This window comes from Trichosurus vulpecula, chromosome 7 (genome assembly GCF_011100635.1).
Source record: "Trichosurus vulpecula isolate mTriVul1 chromosome 7, mTriVul1.pri, whole genome shotgun sequence".
NCBI lineage: Eukaryota > Metazoa > Chordata > Mammalia > Diprotodontia > Phalangeridae > Trichosurus > Trichosurus vulpecula.
In genome coordinates, this window is record NC_050579.1 from 245,469,758 (window position 1) to 245,475,757 (window position 6,000).

Sequence of the window (6,000 nt, forward strand, 5' to 3'; positions counted from 1 at the left end):
CCCCCCACCCCACCTCCTGCCCCCCACCCGGGTCCCAGCACGTACCTTTCCGGGTCGAGGCTCCACTCTGGGTTTCGAATCCCTCAGCCCGCCCGGGGCATGGGGCTCTCGCTCCGGCCGCTGCCCCGGCCCTGCCGCTGCTGCCTCCTGCTCCTGCTCCTGCTTGGGCTCGGGCTCCGCCGCCTCCCCCTCCCCCCGGGGCAGCCCCGCTCCGCTCTAGGCTCCGGCGCCCGGCGCCCTAGCCCCTCCGGGGCATCGCACTGGGGGGGGCGGCTCCCGCTCGGGCTCGGGTTTGGGCTCGGGCTCCCTTTCGGGCTCCGGCTCCTCGCTCCTCGCTCCCTTCGCTCGCCTCTTCTCCTTCTCGCGTCCTCCGCTCCTCTCGGCTCCTCCGGACCCCGGCGTCCCCGCCCCCGGCCCAGCCCTTGTTCCGGCCCCGGCTCCTCCCCGCCTCCGCTGCCGCCTCCGCCGCGCCCTCCCGGGGCTCGGAGCGGGAGGAGGGGGGGCTCCGTCCTGGGCCGTCCGTCGGCGCTGTCCAGTGCAGAGGGGCAGGCGGCTCAGGACTCCGGGCTAGGGGCTGCGACTGAGCAAGGGCTGCGAGTGAGTGACTGCGAGCGGGAGGGGGCGGGGGCAGGAGAAGGAGGAGGAGGGAGGGGGGAGGGAGGGAGCAAACCAGGGAGGGAGAGAGGGAGAAAGGGAGGGAGACAGGCAGGGAGGGAGGGAAGAGGGGGAGAGACTAACTTCCAGCGCTACCATAATTCATCTAAAACAGGTGCAGCCGCTTTCACTCTTACTGAAATAGCCGCGGGAGAGGAAAGACTAGGAAAGCAGGGGCTTTTGGGGAAGGAGAGCGGCAAGCCGAGAGAGAGGGAGAACTTAGGGTACGGGTCTGGAAGATTCTCGGACCAGAAGGATAACCCAGGGATACTTTGGCGATAGCCTCTTTCTACTCGCTTTTCTGGGCTCTATCCTCTCTGCGTCCCTTCCCCGCCCACCCCCTCCCCCGCAACTGCTTACCACCTCAAGCCAACCTCAGGGTGCATGTTCTAACTCAGATAGCCACCCCTAGTTCACTGCTGATTAGCGATCGTATTCGCCCTAGAGCTCGAGCAGCTGTACAGCGTGGCCCCCAGCCTCTAACCCGCCCCCCCCATTAGATCCAAGAGGCGGAGGTCGGGAATGGGAGGTGTGGAGTGAGCTACTATGTGGTTAAGCAGCTCTAGACCCCAACCCCACGGGCTCCGCGATGTCTCCGGGCGCGCTCCGAAGCTACAGCTCAGAGGCTGCTGCATTTCGGGGCGTTTTCTTTGGAGAGGAGTTTGGGTAACCAGCTTTGAAATACACAAGGGAACCGATCAGTGGATAGTTCGACCCGATCAAAGAGAAGTGGGAACTAAAGGAAATTATCCAGATAATTTACTTTTAGAACAGCCGGGGACGGGGGAGGGGGCCGTTAGGGAGAGAGCTGGGGAGGTGCTGAAACAAACCAGTTGAACTGTCTGGTTGTATGTGGGGAAAGGAGGGGAAAACACCCCATTAGGACCCGGAAAAGAGGTCAGGTTTGGAATTGAAGCTCTTCTGCGAGGTTGGAGGTGGGGGGCGGGGAGGTAGTATTGAGGGAGGGAGCATACCCTTCCCTCTTCACATAAATAATCAATCCAGCTAAATCGGACCATTTTCCCCTTCCTCACGCAGCACTCCTATCTCCTCACTTTTGCATCAGCTGTCCCCCATGTCTGGAGTGTACTCTCTTCTCACTCCATATCTTAGAATCCCTGGTTTCCTTCAAAGCTCATCTCAAGCACCACCATTCCTGATTCTCCCAGCTGCTAGTATCTCCCTTTCTCTTAACATACATATTTTGTATAAGAGGCAGCAGGACCTGGGGAAGTAATTTAACTTCCCTTGGCCTAGAACACCTTTCAAAGGCTATAAGTTGCAAAGTAGGTGCCAGCCTGCATTGGCAGATTAGATGAAACTGCTTACTTGGAGCTCCCTACACAGATGTAATCACAAGTCTAGTAAATGTGTGTTATGCATATATATATATATGTATAATTGTGTGTATATGTAAAATATTTTTTTCTGTTCATATAAATATACAGAAAAAATATATGTTCAACATGTTGTATCCTTCTAAAGAATGTAAACTCTTTGAGGCACTGTTTCCTCTGTGTGTGTGTGTGTGTGTGTGTGTGTGTGTGTGTGTGTCTCCAGAGCCTCAGCACAGTGCCTGGCACATAGTTGTTGTTATTCAGTAGTGTCCAACTCTTAGTGATCCCATTTGGGATTTTCCTGGCAGAGATACAGGAGTGCTTTGCCATTTCCTTCTCCAGCTCATTTTACAGATGAGGAAACTGAGGCAAACAGGGTTAAGTGAGTTGCCCAGGCTCACACAGCTAGTATGCATCTGAGGTTAGATTTGAACTCAGGAAGAGGACTTCCTGATTCCAGGCCTGGCACTGTATCCACCATGCCACCAAGCTGCCCTAGACCACCTAGCTGGCACATAGTAGACAATGAATAAATGCATGTCGATTGCATCTCTCTCCTTTCGCAGAAAAGGAAACTGAGGCCCATGTGACTTGCCCAAGGTCACACAAATGGTAGAGTGGAATAACAGGTATTAGAGCCAAGGTATCCTGCCTCAAATCTTTGGGTTTCCCACTATAACATACTGCTTCTCTCCCCAGGGAGGTCACTGATGCAGATTCGAGCCTTAGTTCTGTTATTTACTAGTGTGTGAGCCTGGACAGGTTGCTGGATCTCCATGAGCTTTGCTTTCATTCCCTATAAAATAAGAATGACAGTGCACTTGGTTTGGTGGAAAGCACTGTGTCCATCTAGAAGTCTATATAAATATGAGCTATCATTATTGCTAAGGAATTCCAAGGCCCTGTGTCCATAGTTTAGACAGCCACTAGGAACGCTGCTATGGGGAGTCAAGTGCCAACAACCAGGCAGACTAAGTTGTAGGCATTCCCTTGGGGAAGCTCACATTCCAGTTCAAATAGGCCAGATGGACCCAGGATTGGGACAGGGAGATGATGACCTGGTCCAGATCGGGTTAGGCAGAAAAGTCACATATCATTTAAAAGTTAGAAGGGATCTCAGGCCATTAAGTTCATCCTGTACCTGGCTGAGAATCCTCTGTACAATACCAAGCCTCGCTTTGAAGAGCTCTGTTGAGAGTCAGCCCATTGGACTTTGGATGGCTCTAATTGTGAGAAAACAAGTGTCCTTTTATGGAGCAGGCTGAAGTAGCATCTTTGCATCTTTCTCCCATAGAACTTTGTTCTGCTCTCTAGGGCCAAGCACTATGAGCCCCTTCCCTCTTCCCACTGACAGCTCTTCAAATACGTGAAGCCAGTCATCCAATGGTGGTTTGACTGCCCTAGAAATACACACACATGACACACATGTTTATACAAACACATGTGAACACGTAAACATAGCTATACCTATAAAGTCACTTGTACACACATGTATAATATACACATATATGTGTGTATGTTATACAACACACACTCTTTTTTACTGACTAAACAAATGAAAGTTCCTTACACATCATGATCTCAAGGTCCTTCCTCGTTCCAGTTGCCTTTCCTCCAGATGATCCCCATCTTATCAATGTTCTTCTTAAACTGCAGTGCCTAGAGCTGAACACAATACCCCAGATGTCATCTGAGCAGGGCAGCAGAGTATATGAGGACTCTCTTAAAGCCCCTAAGTGGGGCAGTGGATAGAACACTGGGGGCAGAAAGTTATTTGGTCATCAGCTGGAGTGAGGAAGACCTGAGCTCAAATCTAGCCTCAGGCATAGTTTTATGATCCTGGACAAGTCACTTAACCTCTTTCTGCCTCAGTTTCTCAGTAGACAGGGTGCCAGGTCTAGAGTCAGGAAGACCCATCTTCCTTGGTTCAAACCTGGCCTCAGACACTTACTAGCTTCGTGACCTTGGGCAAGTCACTTAACCCTGTTTGCCTCAGTTTCCTCATCTGTAAGATGAGCTAGAGAAGGAAATGGCAAACCACTCCAGTATCTTTGCTAAGAAAATCCCAAATGGGGTCACTAAGAGTGGAATCCGACTGAAACAAACAAACAAACAAAAACTAACTGAACAAAACGGGGAAGATAATAGCACCCACCTCCCAGGTTATTGTAAGGATCAAGTGAGAGGATATTTGTAAAAAAAATATGTAATTGCTAACTATTGTTATAATGAACACAGCCTAGGATACAGTTGTTTAAGGCTGAGATCAGTTCTAGTTTAGCTTCTCTTGGATAAAAGGGGTTTTTAGATGGATACAGAAGAAGGGGTACAAGGCCTAGGAGTGATTAATGCTCTTCCAACATAGGCTGCCCTCTCTGGCTCAGAAGGAACAGGATGGTGACTCTAGCAATATCTGCACTTTTCCAATAACTACCTTAAATGGACTCTAAGGTTGTAAAGTTTGGCCTTGAGTCTCCACAAGCTAATTGGAAGCATGAAGAGCATCCTCAAAGACCACTGAATTGCCTGAGATCTTGAGGGGTGCACAGGAGGACAATGTGTCAATTTCTATTTTATTTAGCACTTTCCCAGTGGAATCAAGAAAGGAGTTTACAAGCTTCTCTTTAGTGAACATTTCTGGCTCAGCAGTCACCTGGAAAGGATGAAGAAGAAAAGAATGTTATTGTCTATAAAGGGTTTGGGCTCATGCTCTGACTGGTCCCATCAAGTAAGTTCTGCTTTCAGAATGTCTTGGGACATCTTTGGCCCTGTGGTCACAGTCTTTAGTCCAGGTTAATGAGTCATATCTTTTTATTGTTTATTTTATTTTTTTGCAGGGGGGAAGGCAGGGTAATTGGAGTTAAGTGACTTGCCCAAGGTCACACGGCTAGTAAGTGTGTCAAGTGTCTGAGGTCGGATTTGAACTCAGGTCCTCCTGACTCCAGGGCCGGTGCTCTACTCACTTCGCCACCTAGCTGCCCCATTTTTTTTTTAAATAAAATCAGCTGGCAAGATGCAGAATGAGATACATTTTTGGTCATGGACAATGTGGAAATTTGTTTTGCTTGACTATTTATATTTGCTAGGGGGGTTTTCTTTTTTATTTTAATTGGGGGTATGGGAGAAAATAAATCCTTGTTCATTGGGGAGAAAATGGGGAGAAAAAGGTCATCTAGCTCAATAGTTATGCTCTCATTCCTACCTTTCTCAGAAAATAAGTGATTTCCCAGACCTTAGAGGTCTTTAAATGGGGATTGGATAACCCCTTCTCAAGGGTGTTACAGAAAGGATTCTTATTCAGTTAGGGGTTGGTGAATAATATATATGACCTTTGAACTCCCAACTCTTTATATTTTGTGATTTCATAATTGTGAGTTAGGGACATGGAGGATGGAGTTGCCAATAACCTTCTAGGCGACCTCGGGCAAGTTATATGTCCTCTCTAGACCTCCTTTTCTCACCTTCAAAAGGAAGAGATTGAACTAAGTGGTCTCCAGGGTGTTTCACATTCCTGCAATTCTATGGTTCAATCACTTTAGACACTAGAGAAGAGAGTTCTTTGGAGGAAGTCGGAGAACCCAGCTTCAAATTCCACCTCTGAGACTTACTTGTGTGTATTTGGGGAAGTCCGATGATCCTGTGACCTTATGTGATTCGATGATCCTTTGCCAACTCTTTTCTCTCCAATACCTGTCCTTCATTTGTCCTTCTCATCAGGATTTCTCCTGGAAAGATGTCCTTTTCATTTCGATCAATCTGTCAGCAAGTATTTATTCAATGCCTACTATGTGCAAAGTCCCTTACTGGGCACTAGGAAATATACAAGGGGACCATAAAACAAGGACCTTAACCTTAAGGAACTTACTGATTAAAAAAAAAAAAAACCAAAGCCAAAACAAACAAAAAACCTTATGAAAAAAAATTTACAAAACAAACCCAACCAAAGCAAAGCAAATGACCCAAAACATTTCCCTCCTGGTGAAAGGATGAGAGGGAAAGTTCAGAATAG

General features: G+C 48.3%; 1 protein-coding gene across 2 annotated transcripts in view; it reads right to left on the minus strand.

The window, feature by feature from the left end:
• FOXP4 (forkhead box P4) overlaps positions 1–129 on the minus strand; it is a 95,765-nt gene extending 95,636 nt beyond the window's left edge. For both annotated transcript variants that reach the window (XM_036768848.1, XM_036768847.1), the window contains exon 1: positions 46–129. The gene's annotated coding sequence lies outside the window, so the exon portion shown is untranslated. The remainder of the gene's footprint in view (positions 1–45) is intronic.
• Between the last annotated feature and the right edge of the window lie 5,871 nt (positions 130–6,000).